At 38.6% G+C, this 17,408-nt stretch overlaps 1 long non-coding RNA gene and 1 pseudogene across 10 annotated transcripts in view; one reads left to right on the top strand and one right to left on the bottom strand.

Annotated features, from left to right (window-relative positions):
- Positions 1-1,624: 1,624 nt before the first annotated feature.
- LOC149119988 (uncharacterized) overlaps positions 1,625-17,408 on the bottom strand; it is a 342,369-nt gene continuing 326,585 nt past the window's right edge. For 9 of the 10 annotated variants that reach the window (XR_016226965.1, XR_016226952.1, XR_016226968.1 and 6 more), the window contains 2 exons: positions 5,149-5,284; positions 1,625-2,057 (listed from right to left, as the gene is read on the bottom strand). This is a non-coding gene — a long non-coding RNA (uncharacterized LOC149119988). Of the gene's footprint in view, positions 2,058-5,148; positions 5,285-6,761; positions 6,967-17,408 lie in introns of those variants that run through there. The other variant, XR_016226971.1, reaches the window with a different exon arrangement.
- Positions 2,327-2,394, top strand: LOC149119991 (U6 spliceosomal RNA; annotated as a pseudogene).

Below are 17,408 nucleotides of genomic sequence, written 5' to 3'. Positions count from 1 at the left end.
AATAATATTTTGTTCTTTTTTTGTATCTAAAAGAGGTTGCCCTGTCCATTGTTTTTCATTGATGGACAGCTAGATTGGTTTCACATCCTGGCTGCAGTGAACTGTGTTATAGTGGCTGTGTTATGGGAAAATTGCTGTATCTTTGATATGCTCTCCTCCTTTCCTTCTAATAAAATTTCCTTATTCTATATAGCCAAGAGCAAGATAACTCTCACATGGTAGGTCAATTTTTATCTTAGTTTAATTTTTGTTATTTATTTGAAAGAGTTACAATAGAGGTAGAGACACAGAGAGGTCCTCCATTAGCTGGTTCGCTCTACAGATGACTACAAAGGCCAGAGTTATGCCATTCTGAAACCTGGAGACAGGAGCTTCCTCTGGGTCTCCCTCATGGGTGCATGGGCCCAAGGACTTGGGCCATCTTCTACTGCTATCCCAGGAGATAGCAGAGAGCTGTATTGGAAGAAGAGCAGCTGGAACTAGAACTGGCACCCAAATGGGATGCTGGCCCTTCAGGCCAGGGCTTTAACTCACTGCACAACAGCGCCAGCCCCAATTTTTATCCTTTTTAAGGAATGACCATACTGTTCTGCATAACATCTGTACTAACTTGTGTTTTCACCCACCATATATGATGGTTTTCTTTTCCCATGTGCTCTCTAGCATTTGTTATTTTTTATCAGTTTGGCATAAAAATGATATAGTATTGTTCATGTTTTTGTGTATTTTGAAATCAGTTAATTTGTTTATTAAATCTTTATTATTTGAAAGGTGGATTTAGAGAGAGAGGGAAAGACATAGATAGCTTTCATCTGCTGGCTCACACCCAAGAGAGTTTCAACAGTTGAGCCTGGGGCATGCTGGAGTCAGGAGCTTCATCCAAGTCTCCCACATGAGTGGCAAGGACCTGAGTCCTTCGTCCATCTTCTGCTGGTTTCCCAGGTGTTTAGCAGTGAGCTAAATTGGAAGTGGAGATTCCTAAACTCAAAGTGGAACTCAGATGTTATGCTGGCCTCACAGATTGCAGCTTTCCCCACTTGGCCACAATGCCAGCCCCTCTATCAATTTAATTCCTCAAAAATAGCTCAGTAATGTTGGCATCTATCTCATTTTGTTTTTTCTCTGTTATTATTCAACTTATTGATGTCTTATTTTTGTTCACATTATTCCTCTCAATTGCTCTACCTGAGGTGAGTAGGGCTGCTGTGTTGCTTAAATGAAGTGTATGCTTTAGATTACTCATTTAATGAGTGCATGTCATTCACATAGCACTTCACTGAAGTTCTACTATGTCCCAAATCCTCTTCTAGGCACAGAATTTAGACCACTTTTCTCTTAGGCCCAGATCTTGCCTTTAACATACTACTTGGAATTTAGTAGCTCATGAAATCTGCAGACTGCATAAATGAATGAATATTTTGAGGGCTGTGCTTTTGTGGAGGAACTTCATAGGAGACCGAAGGAATAAAATAAATCAAAAGTATCCACAGTATATAGAATGTATACTATTTTACAAGTCACAGAGAAGAAGAAGAAGAAGGAAAGTAGTAAGACTAGAAAGTTTGTGGCAAGACTAACAGGCGCTGGTCAAGAACTTAATAAGCACATTAGGAAAGCAGTAAGGTTTCTTTTTTTTTTTTTTTTTGAGGAAAAGTTTTTATTTCTAGTGATGAAATTGGCTACAGAACATTATGAAAGTTTAAAAATACAAAGAGAAATTGTCTATAATTAATAGATTCAAAATTTGACAATCAGTGAATATCATTATTAGTCATTACCAACAACAGTTATTGATTTGAAAGGCAGAGTGACAGGAAGAGGGAACCACTGCTTCACTCCCCAGACACTTGCAATAGCCAAAGCTTGACCAAGCCAAAACCAGGAACTGGGAATTCATTCTGGATGTCCCATTTGGGTGCAGGGACCCAAGCACTTCTGCCATCCTCCGTCTCCTCCCAGGGTGCACACTAGCAGAAACTTGCCTCAAAGCAGAGAAGCTACCACTCAAGCCAGGCATTTGTATATGGGATGTGGGTGTGTGGTGGTGATAGCAAGCCCTCATGGATAAAAAAAAAAAAAAAAAAAAAAAAAAAAAAAAAAAAAAAAAAAAAAAAAAAAAAACACAAAGTTATTTCTATGCCAAGGAAATTACTCTGTAGTCTTTCTCTTATAAACTACGTATTGCTGAACCTAGATAATTTTTCCTTTATTTAACAATGACATGAAAATGTCAGTTGAGTTGGCTTTCCTGAAGACCTTGTTTCTTGAATATTAGTGGCTAGCTGAGATAAATTCTTTTCATCTCTTTCTCGCTTCGGCAGCACATGTGCTCGCTTCGGCAGCACATATACTAAAATTGGAATGATACAGAGAAGATTAGCATGCCCCTGCGCAGTAAGGTTTCTTTACCTCCCTGTAGGCTCTGCTCTCCAGAGGTGAACAGGGTCCTCTAAACCCACTTGCTGCACACACAAACACCTGAGTGTTGTATTCTCCCACAGGTGTTGGAGACTGATATGGTGTTCTGATTTATATTTACATAATGGCTAGTGACATCGGGCATATTCACATGTTTTGACCATGTACATTTCTTCTGAGAAATGTCTATTCAGATCCTTGCCTGTTTCTTCACTGTATTTTTTGGAGTTTTTCCAATTCATGTAAATGTTCTGGAAATCTGTAAACATTCAGAGTTTTAATTTTTCCTGCCATCTGTTCATTGTATCTACACTCTGATGTTTACTTTGTTGTGAAGAAGTATCTTAGTTGGATATACTCAAATGTCTCTGTTTTTATTTTTGTGACTATTGCTATTGGAATCTTACCCAAAAGCTATTGTGTGTTGACAATATTTAGAGTTTCCCTATGTGTACTTGGGTTTGGGTCTTATGATTACATTTTAATTCACTGTGAGTTCACTTTCACATAGTGTAAGAGATGTTGGAGTCTCTTTTCAGGCTTCTACATATGGATAATCAAGTTCCTCTGCACCACTTGTGAAAGAGATTCTTCTTTCTCCAGTTCATTTTAGTTCCTTTGTTAAATATGAGTTGCTGGTAGAAATTTGGGTTTATTTCTATGCTACCAAGTCTTTTCCATTGAACTATGTGTCTGTTATTATATCAGTGCTAACACTTCTTCTTTTTTTTTTTTTTTTTTGCAGTATATTTATTTGAAAGGCAGAGTTACAGAGAGGTAGAGGCAGAGAGAGAGAGAGGTCTTCCATCCACTGGTTTACTCCCCAAATGGTCACAATGGCCGGAGCTCTGTTGATCTGAATCCAAGTGTCAGGAGCTTCTTCCAGGTCTCTATGCAGGTGCAGGGGCCCAAAGACTTTGGCCATTTTCTACTTTTTTCTCAGGCTATACCAGAGAGGGGTATAAGAAGTGGAGCAGCTGGGAAACATACTGGCACCCATATGAGATGCCGGCACTGCAGACGGTGACTTTACCTGCTTTGTCATAGTGCTGACCCCTGTAATATGTCTTAAAATATGGTGTGATGTCTCCAGCTTTTTTTTGCTTTATAATATTGCTTTAGATGTTAAGCATCTCTCATGTTTCTATGTGAATTTTAGCATCATTTTTTCTAGCTCTGAGAACATCGTTGGTATGTTGATTGGGATTACATTGAATTTGCAAATTGCTTTTGGTAGTATGGATATTTTGGTATTATTCTTCCCATTCACAAACATAAGTTTTCTGTGAGACTGTCAAAAAGCCTTGACAAAAATTGGACTTTATTACACAAAAATTCATCACTTTTTGGGATCATTTAAATCCATAATTTTGCACTAATATTTGATAAATAATTAAAGACTTTGAGCATTTTAGTAGGAGAAATTAAAATATTTATCAATTTATTCAAATATTGTTTAGATGTGATATTCAAATATTGTTTAGAGCCATTGTCTATATTCCCTCTAAATTACGATCTTTTTGCTTTTTGCCTGTTAAACTTGTCCCTTGATTCAAGAACCCTTTTTAATGTAATGTAAACTGAAAATGTCATTTCATAAGCTAAAAAAAATGACAAAGAAGGAAAAAGAAGGGAGGGAGGTTGAGTATATAATTATGTTCTCCGAATTTTTTCTATAAAACATATTGAATCATTTAAAAGCTAATTAAAATTAAACTCAAAATTGGACCATTATGACCAATATTTAAAACAAGTGATTAAAAACTGTAGATGTCTTCAATTTTGATTATCATTCTTCTTTAGAATATCTGAAAGAAATCCGGCTTCTCACTTTAAAATATACCAGTGTGTTAGAATTCAGTATTAAATGACTTTGTTTAAAAGTTTTATTTAATCTATTGCTTTAAGTAGTAATACTATGGCCATTGTAAAACAAAATCCTTATCATTTTTCATAAAACAGAAAGGGCCTTTAAAGCATCATCACTAAAAATATTAAGAGACCTAAAATATAACATTCTTAAAACCCAAGTGATACCATTCAAAATTTTCAAATATGCAGGGATAGTTCATGTCAAGTAACTAAATAATTGTTAAGTGTATATATGGAATAGCTTCTATAAATTCTTTTGGCAAGGGCTGGCACTGTGGCATAGTGGGTGAGGCTGCCACCTGCAGTGCTGGTATTCCATAGGGGCATCAGTTCAAGACCTGGCTGCTCCACTTCCTATCCAGCTCTCTGCTATGGCCTGGGAAACACTATAAAATGGTGCAAGTCCTTGGGCCCCTGCACCTGCATAGGAGACCAGGAAGAGGCTCCTGGCTCCTGCCTTCCAGTCAGCACAGCTCCAGCCATGGAGGCCAACTGTGGAGTGAACCAGTGAATGGAAGACCACTCTCTCTGCCTGTCCTTCTCTCTCTGTGTAATTCTGACTTTCAAATAATATAAATAAATCTTTAAAAATTCTTTTGGCAAATAGATGAAGCTACTTGTTATACATTTCAAATAAATAGCAAACATACTAGAAAAATATATTGAATAAAATTTAAGCAACTCATAGCTATACACAGAAATTTCTCACCATAACAACATAGCAACCACTAAATTTCCAAATTCAATTTTCCACAACTTAGAATCTTTAACTCCAGAAGGAGTACAAAATTGACAGAACAGTGGCCTATGTATCAGGATACCTAATGCTAATACAGAATTATCCCTGCCACAACTTACCTATGTGACCTTGAACAATTCACTTTACTTCTCTGGGCTTGGCATTTAGCATCCTCATGTGATAAAGGAGGCTTGGATAAGATCAGTTGTACTCTGTCTTGAGACTTCAATGATCTCTCAGTTTCCAAACAGGCACCTTAAGGGAAAGTAAACCTTTAGATCAAAGCTTACATTTTTAAATATAAATATATTTTAAACTGTTTCTACAACTAGTACAAAACAACACATTCAAATGTGTACCATGCCACTTTTCAATATTTGGGAATAATTAATGCATCATTTTAGAGCATTGTCTTGAGGCCAGTGCTGTGGTGTAGCTAGTAAAGCCACTGCATGCAGTGGGGGCATCCCATATGGAGGCCGGTTCAAGTCCAGGCTGCTCCACTTTCCATTCAGCTGTCTGCTATAGCCTGGGAGAGCAGTAGGAAGTTGGCCCAAGTCCTTGGGCCCCTGAATCTGCATGGGAGACCCTGAAGAGGTCCTGGCTCCTGGTTTCAGATTGGCATATCTCTGACCTTTTAGGCCATCTGGGGAGTGAACCAGCAGATGGAGGACCTCTCTCTCTCTCTCTCTTCCTCTTGTTCACTATCTGTGTAACTCTGACTTCCAAATAAATAAATAAATAAATCTTTTAAAAAATCAAAAGAATATTGTCTGGCACACAGTGAACCACTAAGTACAAGATATTATTAGGAATATTAGATTGAAATATTGAAATAAACTAGGCAATAAGCCTTAAGATGCAAATTAATACCAAGAAATATAATCTCAAATTTCTGTGTTCAACAAGGTAGTCTCTTTTCACTACTAACTTTATACTAAATAAGATATTTTGATATTTTGTTAAGAGTAAATTTATCGGGGGCCAGCGCCGTGGCTCACTTGGTTAATTCTCCACCTGTGGTGCTGGTATCCCTTATGGGCAAAGTGTTCTAGTCCTGGTTGCTCCTCTTTCAGTCCAGCTTTCTGCTATGGCCCGGGAAGGCAGTAGAGGATGGCCCAAGTGCTTGGGCCCTGCACCCGGATGGGAGACCAGGAGAAAGCACCTGACTCCTGGCTTTGGATGGGCACAGCTCCAACTGTGGCAGCCATCTGGGGACTGAACCAATGGAAGGAAGACCTTTCTGATTTCTCACTGTATATAACTCTACCTGTCAAATAAAAAAAATTATTAGTTTTTCATAAAAACTGCAGTATTGAAAAAGTTCTAAAATCCCTCTAATTCTAAATGTCTGTGACTGCTAACTCATTAGCACATATTGCATTCTTTACATCTGGGTAATCATGACAATTCACTTTTAAATGATTAACAGATCTGCTGTTATATATAAATACATGCTTTTCCGAAAATCATACAATAAGCAGGCTACATACTTTACTTCAAGTAGAACTGCCATATCCAGTCCTACAATTGTAAATAAGACAGTTTCAATTGTTCAGCATTATCAATTATAAATTCCAATCGTGTAGCAATACTCATAAGAATTTAGGGGGCCGATGCTGTGGAGTAGCAAGTAGAGCTGTGGCTTGCAGTGCTGACATTCCAATTGGGTGCCAGTTCAAGTCCTGGCTACTCAAATTACTATCCATCTTTTTAGGCAAGTAAGACTTACTATCCAGCAGTAGAGGATGGCCCAGGCCCTTGGGCTCCTGCACCTGCATAGGAGACCCAAAAGAAGCTGCTGGCTCCTGGCTTTGGATTGGCAGAGCTCCAGCCATTGTGGCCAAATGGGGAGTGAACCAGCGGTTGGAAGACTGCTCTCTCTCTCTCTCTCTCCTTCTCTGTGTAACTCTGATTTTCAAGTAAAATAAATGAATCTTTTTTTAAAAAGGATGAAATAAAAAGGAAGATGAAGATTACAAAATTGTTTAATTTTTTTAATAAATATAAATTTCCAAAGTACAGCTTTTGGATTACAGTGGCTTCCCCTCCCCCAAAACATCCCTCCCACCCATAATCCTCCTATTTCCTGCTTCCTCTCCCATCCCAGAAGATTACAAAATTGTATGAAGGACATTTGTACAGTAAACAAATATACTGATTTCCAATGCAATATTTGAATACTTGAAGCAGGAAGGCTAAGTACTTCTTTGCCAAAATAACATGTTTTCTCCAGTGTAAAACCCATTTGCCATCCCAATACACAAAGGGATTTGGGGCAAGAAGGAAAAAAGAAGTCCACACATGCAGAAATTTTAAGCAAAACAAAATAGAGAATGTATTTAGTTTCATGTAAATCACATGAGAATTAATAGTATTCTACCAATTTGCAACAAATATTTTTAACTTTAATGAATGAATGAACTTTCAGTTACATAGCAGGAAACTTCTACCCTCTCCCATAAAACTGAAAGAGAAACTTTTTAAAAGTAAAAACTGATGAAAGAATTCTGCAATACATGTTAATGTTAAGTAGCCCAGCAGAGTTTATTTAGAAATACAAACACACACACAGAAAATAAATACATTAAAATCTTACTGAATAGTCCAGTAATAGTTCAGGATCCAATATGTGTGCAAAAGATTCTGGATTTCCCAGTCACTTTGTATAGGAAATGATGTGCTTTGCTATGTAGCATGTAACTTTAGATTCCTGAACACCTCCACTTTGCTTCTTACCCTGAGTCCCAGCAAATACAGGAACACAGCTGTTGAGTCATTCATTTTCTGGATTTGGGAATATCAAAGAATTAATGAGTATAGAAAGTTGTACAGCAAAGACCAAGAATATCCAAGGGAGGTCAGGAAAATCAATTGAACAAGTCAAAATACTATGAATGTATACTGAATGCTCTGTTTTTAATATGTCTTACTTACCTAAAAAGACATGAGGGCTATTGCTCTCTCTCTTAATACAACTAAGGAGAAGATATCACCAATGCTCAAGAAAAATGAATACACAGCAGAGCTAATACAAAATCCCCAAATTCCAAAATAGAAAAACTGGATATGCACTCCTTACACACACCCTGAAGTGGCAATGAAGTAGAACAAATCTAAAATTAGAAAAAAATCTTTTTTTAAAGATTTATTTATTTATTTGAAAGTCAGAGTTGCACAGAGAGAGGTAGAGAAGAGAGAGGGGTCTTCCATCCACTGGTTCTCTCCCCAGTTGGCTGCAATGGCCAGAGTTGTGCCAATCCAAAGCCAGGAGCAAGGAGCTTCTTCCAGGTCTCCCACATGGGTGCAGGGGCCCAGGACTTGGGCCATCTTCTACTGCTTTCCCAGGCTATAGCAGAGATCTGGATCCATATGAGCTGCCAGCACTGCAAGTGGTGGCTCTACCCACTATGCCACACCACTGGCCCCGAAAATTCTTGTCAAATTAAGAACATTTAACCTTTGTTTTAGAGTGCATTATTAAAATATCTAAACTGGGGGAATACATAATTTCTTTCTTTAGAAATCAGAAGAGAAAAAGAACACTTCAAGCCTACTGTGACACCACACAGAAGGAATGGAGAATCATGATCTCAATTAGCCTAGGGACAGAATAAAAGGGAGGGAAATAGGAACAACAGAATTAAGATGAATAAGCTTTGACAGCTGAGGGAATCTGAATGTAAAGAAAAGGCATGCAGTTAACTGAAACAATAGAGATAATTCTGAGAGGAAAAAACATTGTTAAGTCATATTAATGGGGCCAGAGCTGTGACTTAGTAAAGTAAAAAAAAAAAATCTAAAATTTGTTTTTAAATTATATAATTAAAAAAGATTAAAAAAAGATGTTCAATCTTAAGTCTCTACAGCATAAGATATACATCAATTTTCCCAGGTTCTATTTGCATTTATTAACAAAGTTTCATGGGTGTAATCACTAAAGTGGCTCCAATAAGTCTTTTTATAAAAATTATTTTTTATTTTGACAGGCAGAGTGGACAGTGAGAGAGACAGAGAGAAAGGTCTTCCTTTTTCTGTTGGTTTACCCCCTAGTGACCGCTGCCGCCAGTGTGCTGCAGCTGGCACATGGCACTGATCCAAAGCCAGGAGCCAAGTGCTTCCTCCTGGTCTCCCATGCAGGTACGGGGCCCAAGCACTTTGGCCATCCTCCATTGCACTCCTGGGCCATAGCAGAGAGCTGGACTGGAAGTGGAGCAACTGGGACAGAATCTGGCTCTCCCAGCAGGACTAGAACTTGGTGTGCCTGCACCGCAGGTGGAGGATTAGCTTATTGAGCCATGGAGCCTGCCTCCAATAAGTCTTAACCTGGGATGCAACTAAATTTAACAAGGATACTCAATAGGAATTTTAGAAGAATTCCAAAATATGTATCAGAATAAAAATAAATACTTTACTTGGTACATCTCATTTTAACTATACTATTGTCTAAATTTCCAAATGTCAGATGTACTAAAAAAATCCCCAAAGCAGCAGAGTTGGTCCGACATGATGAGGAATAAAATAAAGAAAATGAGAATTCGCAGATCCCAGATTAAAATAACCAAGAAGGCCCAATAAAAGAAAACTCAATGTCTTCATACACTAACATTTATTACCTCAGATTTATTTAACAAAAAGGTGATTATTCCAGCTACATCCTATTAGGTAGCCCAATTTTACCTGCTAAATCCATTTAAAAAAAGCACCTCATGATATATTACTAAAATCATATTGCTATATGCCATCCACCATGTCCACTGTACCTTATACCTAATGTTAACAGATCTGATGAAAATCAGTAGATAAATGATGTGTCTTAACCACGTGTGGGAAATGTCTTTTGTTCAACGTTTTTCCAAAAACCCCTCAGTCTCAGTTTGCCTTCACCTTGAAAAGACACTTCTGAGGTTTACTAATCAGTCCAGCTTCTTCGGGCCTCCCTCCAATGAAAGGGGCTAAAATCCATCAAAATAAACTCTAGGCACTGTCCTTGTGCTCCCAGTGACTTTTTCACTCTAGGGGCTCACAAACCTTCTAAATTCTTTAGATCACCTGTGATGTCCATTAGTTCTCAAAGACTATGATGCAAGTAATTTCCCCTCTTGGAACCTTGTTATTAACTGTGCTGTATGAGAAATGAAGTCTCCTACACACCTTGTGCTTATGATTCTCCAAACCATGTTGCCTGCTAGGACTTTGGCCATGAATATAGGACAGCAATACCTGAACATGATTACTGAGATCTCCTTAATAAAGGATAGACTGGGGCCAGCACTGTGGTGCAGTGGTGTAATCCTTTACCTGCAATGCTGGCACCCCATATGAGCACCAGTTCTAGTCCCCATTTCTCCTTTTCCCAGCCAGCTCTCTGCAATAGCCTGGGAAAGCAGTAGAAGCTGTTCCAAGTGCTTTGGTCCCTGCCAAAATATGGGAGACCTGGAAGCTCCTAGCTCAGATTGGCCCAGCTGCAGACATTGCAGTCATTAGGGGAGTAAATGAGCATATGGAAGACCTTTCTGTGTCTCTTCTTCTCACTCTCTGTAAGTAAACCTGTCAACTACATAAATAAATTCCTTATATATATATTTACATTTATTTATATATTTATGTATATAAATATATTCATATATAAAATATATTATAATTTATCATACAATATATTATATAATATATAATTATAAACAGATAATATTATATAATTTATTATATGTATTTTATATATATATATATATTATTGAGATGACTTCAATAGCCAGAGTGTGGCCAGGTTGAAACCAGGAGCTTTTCCTCTGATGTGTGTCCCAGGAACCCAGGTACTTGGAGCATCTTTCACTGCTTTTTCAATCCATTGGTAAGGAGCTGGATCAGAAATAATTATTTATATATAAATAACAAATTCATATATAATATATACAATTATATATTTATAATAATTATATGCAATTCTATATTATGTATAGAAATATATAGTATAATATATAATATATATTATAATATATAAATATATATATGATGGACCAAAATATGGTATTCTCCATTTGGCAGAAGGGACAGGCTCCAATATCTACTGTCTATGTCAGTATGTCAGCATAATGCAGGAGGTAACCCCTCTACCAAATAAGAAAAGCTATTTCAGTTCAGCTGGACATCATTCTGCTGACTGTTGACCTTATTACTGTTAGTCTGGATGCTTTCATTGGTTGCAATCCAGAGACCCAATTTTCCCATAGATATAAACATCAGCAAACATGAAAATTTGGTAAGAAAAGCTTAAACTGAGAGTTATGATTAATAACTATTTTTTTTTAATTTTTATTTAATGCATATAAATTTACAAAGTACGACTTATGGATTACAATGGCTTCCCCCCCATACCGTCCCTCCCACCCACAACCCTCCCCTTTCCCACTCCCTCTCCCCTTCCATTCACATCAAGATTCATTTTTGATTATCTTAATATACAGAAGATCAGCTTAGTATACATCAAGTATGGATTTCAACAGTTTGCTCCCACACAGAAACATAAAGTGAAAAATAATAGATGATTTTTTTTTAAAATGATGATGAAATCAGAGCAGACCTATTGTCATGTTTAATCCCAGTGAGAGTCAAGTTGGGAATTGATAATTTCTTTTTTTTTTTAACAGAGGATCAGTTTAGTATGCATTAAGTAAGGATTTCAACAGTTTGCACCCCCATAGAAACACAAAGTGAAATATATTGTTTGAGTACTCGTTATAGCATTAAATCTCAATGTACAGCACATTAAGGATAGAGATCCTACATGAGGAGTAAGTGCACAGTGACTCCTGTTGTTGACTTTACCAATTGACACTCCTGTCTATGGCATCAGTAATCTCCCTATGCTCCAGTCATGAGTTTCCAAGGCTATGGAAGCCCTCTGAGTTCTCCGACTCTTATCTTGTTTAGACAAGGTCGTAGATAACCCTACGGTTCGACCCAGCCATCCCACTCCTTGGAATTTACCCAAAGGAATTTAAATTGGCAAACAAAAAAGAGGTCTGCACCCTAATGTTTATTGCAGCACAATTCACAATAGCTAAGACCTGGAACCAACCTAAATGCCCATCAACGATAGACTGGATAAAGAAATTATGGGATATGTACTCTTTAGAATACTATACCGCAGTAAGAAACAACGAAATCCAGTCATTTGCAACAAAATGGAGGAATCTGGAACACATCATGCTGAGTGAAATAAGCCAGTCCCAAAGGGACAAATACCATATGTTCTCCCTGATCGGTGACGACTGACTGAACACCAAGAGGGAAACCTGTTGGAGTGAGGTGGACACTATGGGAAATGGTGGCTTGATCAGCATAGCCCTGACTGTTAATGAACAACTTAATACATTATCCCTCTTAGTAGTTTTTTTTATCTGTTCTACTTAATATGACTGGTTTAGATCTGTAATTGATGCACAGTTATTCTTAAGTGTTGAAAATTAACTGAAATGTGATCCCTGTTGAACATGGTGGTGGGAATGGGAGAGGGAAGAGATGTATAATTTGGGACATGCTCAGGCTGACTTGCCCCAAGTGGTGGAGTTGGAAGCATACCAGGGGATTCCAATTCAATCCCATTGAGGTGGCATGTACCAATGCCATCTCACTGTTCCAGGTGATCAGTTTCAGTTCACAGTTGGTCATGGTGAAGGGACTGGGAGTCAAAGGGAGCACATAGACAAGTCTAGTACCTGCTAACGCTAACCAATGGAGTAAAGGGGAGAGTGATCCAACATGGGAAGTGAGATACTCAGCAGACTCATAGAATGGCAGATGTCCTAAATAGCACTCTGGCCTCAGAATCAGCCCTAAAGGCATTCGGAGCTGGCTGAAAAGCTCATGAGAGTATTTCAGGCATGGAAAGCCAAGACACTCTGGCAAAAGATCTCTGCGAGTGAGATCCCAGTGGACAGAACAGGTCATCAAAGAAGGAGGTACCTTTCTCTGAAGGGAGGAGAGAACCTCCACTTTGACTATGACCTTGTCTAAACAAGATTAATAACTATTTTAACAAAATTTCTCAGAACCCATCTAATCCAAACCTTGGACAATTGGAAGACATTGTACTTGGCCCACCCATAATCAAAATGGATTCTAAATCCTTCAACTGCAAGGAGAGTATCATAGACATTAATGCTCCAAACGGATCCAGTTCTCTGCTAATGTGTCTGGAAAAGCAGCACAGGGTGACTCAAATATTGGGGCTCCAGCACCCTTGTGAGAGACCTGGAAGAAGCCCCTGGCTCCTGATATCAGTCTGGCCTAGCCGCAGTCATTGCAGCCATTTGAGGAGTGAACAAACCAGGAGGAAGATCAATCTCTCCCATTCTCTCCATCTAGTGCTGCCTTTCAAATTCATAAAAGGATCTTTAAGAAAATAGATCACTTCAATAAATTTGCCATTGCTCAGTCATGATGACTTTTACTACCTTCAGTTCTTTTTCAAAAGATTTATTTATTGGAAAGGCAGATAGAGGAGCTGGTGGTTGTGGTGCAGTGGACAAAGCTGCTATCTGTTACATTGGCATCCTGTATGTGCACCAGTTTAAGTACCAGCTATTCCATTTCTGATCCAGCTCCTTACCAATGGACTGAAAAAGCAGGGAAAGATGGCCCAAGTGCCTGGGATGCTGCCACGCACATTGCAGGAAAAGCTCCTTGCTGCCATGCACATCGGAGGGAAAGCTCCTGGCTTCAACCTGGCCACACTCTGGCTATTAAAGTCATCTCAAAAATGAATTAGGTGGTGGAAGATTTCTGTCTCTCCCTCTCTCTGTAACTCTTTCAAGTAAGTAATTAAATATTTTAACATGATAAAAAAGGCAGAGACACACAGAGACAAAGAGAGAAGGAAAGAGAAGCAGAGAGATCTCCCATCTGCTGGTTCACTTTCTATATGGCTACCACTGTGCAAGACCAGGTTCTCAAGTCCCCATTGAGGTTACAGTTCTCCAATTTGACGACAGGAATGAAAGAATTTGAGCTATTATACATTGCTTCCCAGGGATATTAACATGAAGCTGATTAGGAAGTGTAGTACCCAAAACTCAGATTAGCACTGCAATATAGGATGTGGGCATCTGTTGTGACTGCTAACAAATTGGAAATCCTAGAGTAAAAATCAACAGATTCCTGGACATACACAATATACCAAAATTGAGTCATGAAGACACATAGAAAAGCTAAACAAATCAAAAACCAAGACAGAGATTGGATGAGTAATAAAGACCCTCCCAACAAGCAAAAGTCCAGGATCAGACAGCCTCACTATTGAATTCTACAGGACTTTTAAAGAACTAATGCTTCTCAAACTATTCAACACAATTGAAAGAGAGACAATCCTCTCAAACTCCTTCTATTAATCCTGCATCACCTTAATTCTTCAACTAGAAAAAGATACAGTGGAGAGAGAGTACTATAGAAAAATATCCCTGATGGGGGCCAGTGCCATAGCACACTGGGTTGATCCTCCACCCGTGGAGACGGCATCCCATATGGGTGCCAGTTCTGGTCCCGGTTGCTGCTATTCCAGTCCAGCTTTCTGCACTGGACTGGGAGGGCAGTGGAGGATGGCCCAAGTGCCTGGGTCCCTGCACCCGCATGGGTGACCAGGGAGATGCTCCTGACTCTGGCTTCCGATTGGACCAGCACTACCTGTTGGGCCATATGGAGCATAAACAAGCAGATAAAATACTTCTGTCTCTCTGCCTCTGCCTCTCCATCTCTGTAACTCAATCTTTCAAATAAATAATTCTTTTGAAAAGGTCAACAAACAATAAAGGCTGGTGGAGAGGGAGAGAAAAAGGTACCCTAATCCACTGTTGGTGGGAATGAAGCTAGTGCAACCATTATGGAAGGCAGTATCAAAGTTCCTCAGAAATCTGAAAACAAACATACCATGTGATCCTGCCATCTGACTACTGGGAATTTATCCGCATGAAATGAAATAGAATATGCACAGGCATGAGTTATCTGTACCCTCATGTTTATTACAGCTCAATTCACAATAGCTAACATGGAATCAACCCAGATGTCCATCAACTGGTGACTGGAACAAAAATATGAGCTATATATACAGTGTAAAATACTATTCAACCATAATTGAGAATGAAATCCCATCTTCTGTAACTAAATGGATGAACTGGAAACAAGTATGCTTCATGAAAGAAGCCAGTCCCCAAAAGACAAATACCATATGTTTTCTCTGACTGGTGGTAATTAATATATAGACAACAAAAAGCAGCATATGAGTTAAATTGACATTTTGAGATTTGAATATTGTTCATAGCACTTTTCTGTACTCTTTGATAGAGTACACAACATATACTCATTGATATTTCTGCTACTACTTGCTGAATTCTTTATTTTGTAGAGGGTTAAAGCTTGTGATTCTAAAATAAAATCAAAGCATGCAGCTGTCAAAATTAAAAGAAAATAAAACAAGAAGGAGGGAGTTGGAAATATGAGAACAAGGGAAGATAGGATAGGATGTTATCAGTTTGCTCTTCAATCTGTATATATAAATTACATGAAATTTGTTCACTTAATATGCATTTAAAAATATAAACTTAACACTGGAAGAAAAAGACCTGAGATCAGTGTTTTCTGGATTACCACTAATAAAATTTAGTCTTCATTTATGTCTGACCATATTTAATTTCTTATTTATTTATTTTATAAGAAAATTAACATCACCATTCCTAACAAGTCCATCCTGCTTCATGCATATCTATCAGTTCCCACTATGCTAATAATTTCTCATGAACTTAAATCCATATCATCTTAAAAAGATGCAATGTGGGGCTGGCGCTGTGGCATAGCAGATAAAGTTGTTGCCTGCAGTGTTGGCAAGCCATATGGGTGCCAGTTCAAGTTGCGGCTGCTCCACTTCTGAACCAGCTCTCTGCTATGTCCTGGGAAAGCATTAGAAGGTGGCCCAAGTCCTTGGGGCCTTGCACACATGTGAAAGACCCTGAAGAAGCTCCTGGCTTCAGATTGACACAGACCAGTCATTGCGGCCAACTGGGAGTAAACCAGCCGATGGAAGACCTCTCTGTCTCTGTCTGTCTGTCTCTCTCTCTCTACCTCTTCTCTATTTGTGCAACTCTTTCAAATAAATAAATTAATATTTAAGAAAAAAGCCTGATTCATGTTATTATTTATGTGTTTTAGAGGCTTTGCAGATGTTGATTACATGTGCCATGAAAACCCATTAAAATGCAAATCCTATAAGAGGCAACTCCATGTGCACTAAACTGGTAAAATCCAGTGCATGTGTTGAGAAAAACACACTAGCAATACATTTCAAAAAGCTGTGAAATATTATAAGTGGCTGTCAAAAGCTAAAAATCTGACAATGACTCATTATGTCATTTATTTATATATAATGCTGAGAAAATCAGAAGTATTTGTTAAAACTTCTGCTAAAATGCACTAGATTTATAATTTTTAAATGCATCTTTCCTAGATGTAATGCAGTCCTGTACTACTTTAGAGTATCAGAAATTTAAAATGTTGGACCGGTGCTGTGGTGGAGCAGGTTAACACCCTGGTCTGAAGCGCCAGCATCCCATATGGGGGCCGGTTCAATACTCAGCTGCTCCACTTCTGATCCTGCTCTCTGCTATGGCCTGGCAAAGTAGTAGAAGATGGCCCAAGTCTTTGGGCCCCTGTACCCATCTGGGAGACCGGGAACTAGCTCCTGGCTCCTGGCTTCAGATCAGCACAGCTCTGGAAGTTGCAATCAATTAGGGAGTGAACACCAGATGGAAGACCTCTCTCTTTCTCTCTGTCTCTCCTCTCTGTCTGTAACTCGACTTGTACATAAATAAATAAATCTTTAAAACAATTAAGAAATTTAACATGTGAAAGGTTTTTAAAAAATGTATTTCTTTATTGTGAGGCAGAGTTACAGATATAGAGAGGAAGAGAAAGAGAGGTCTTCTATCGACTGGTTCACCCCTAAATGGCCAGAATGGCTGGAGCTGGGCCGATCTGAAGCCAGGTGCCAGAAGCCAGGAGTCAGCAGCTTCCTCCAGGTCTCTCACATGGGTGCAGGGGCCCAAGAACTCAGGGCATATTGCACTGCTTTCCTAGGCCATTAGTAAAGAGCTGGATTGGAAGTGCAGGAGCAGGGACTCAAACTGGTGCCCATGTGGGATGCTGGTGCTGCAGGTGGATGCTTAATCTACTATGCCACAGAGTGGGCCCAGTGAATGGTTTTAGGAAGACATCTTTCATGTAGACTAGGCTGCAATATTGCAAGGTAAGGTTTAGCTTTTATTCCCACACATCAGTATTCATCTTTTAGCAACTATAAATACTGAATATCATACATATAGACATAAATATA

The sequence above is a fragment of the Oryctolagus cuniculus genome, chromosome 21 (assembly GCF_051225735.1).
Source record: "Oryctolagus cuniculus isolate XC-2025 breed Fujian yellow rabbit chromosome 21, ASM5122573v1, whole genome shotgun sequence".
Lineage (NCBI taxonomy): Eukaryota > Metazoa > Chordata > Mammalia > Lagomorpha > Leporidae > Oryctolagus > Oryctolagus cuniculus.
The sequence above is the reverse complement of the archived record's forward strand: the minus strand, read 5'-3'. Positions and strand labels throughout refer to the sequence as shown.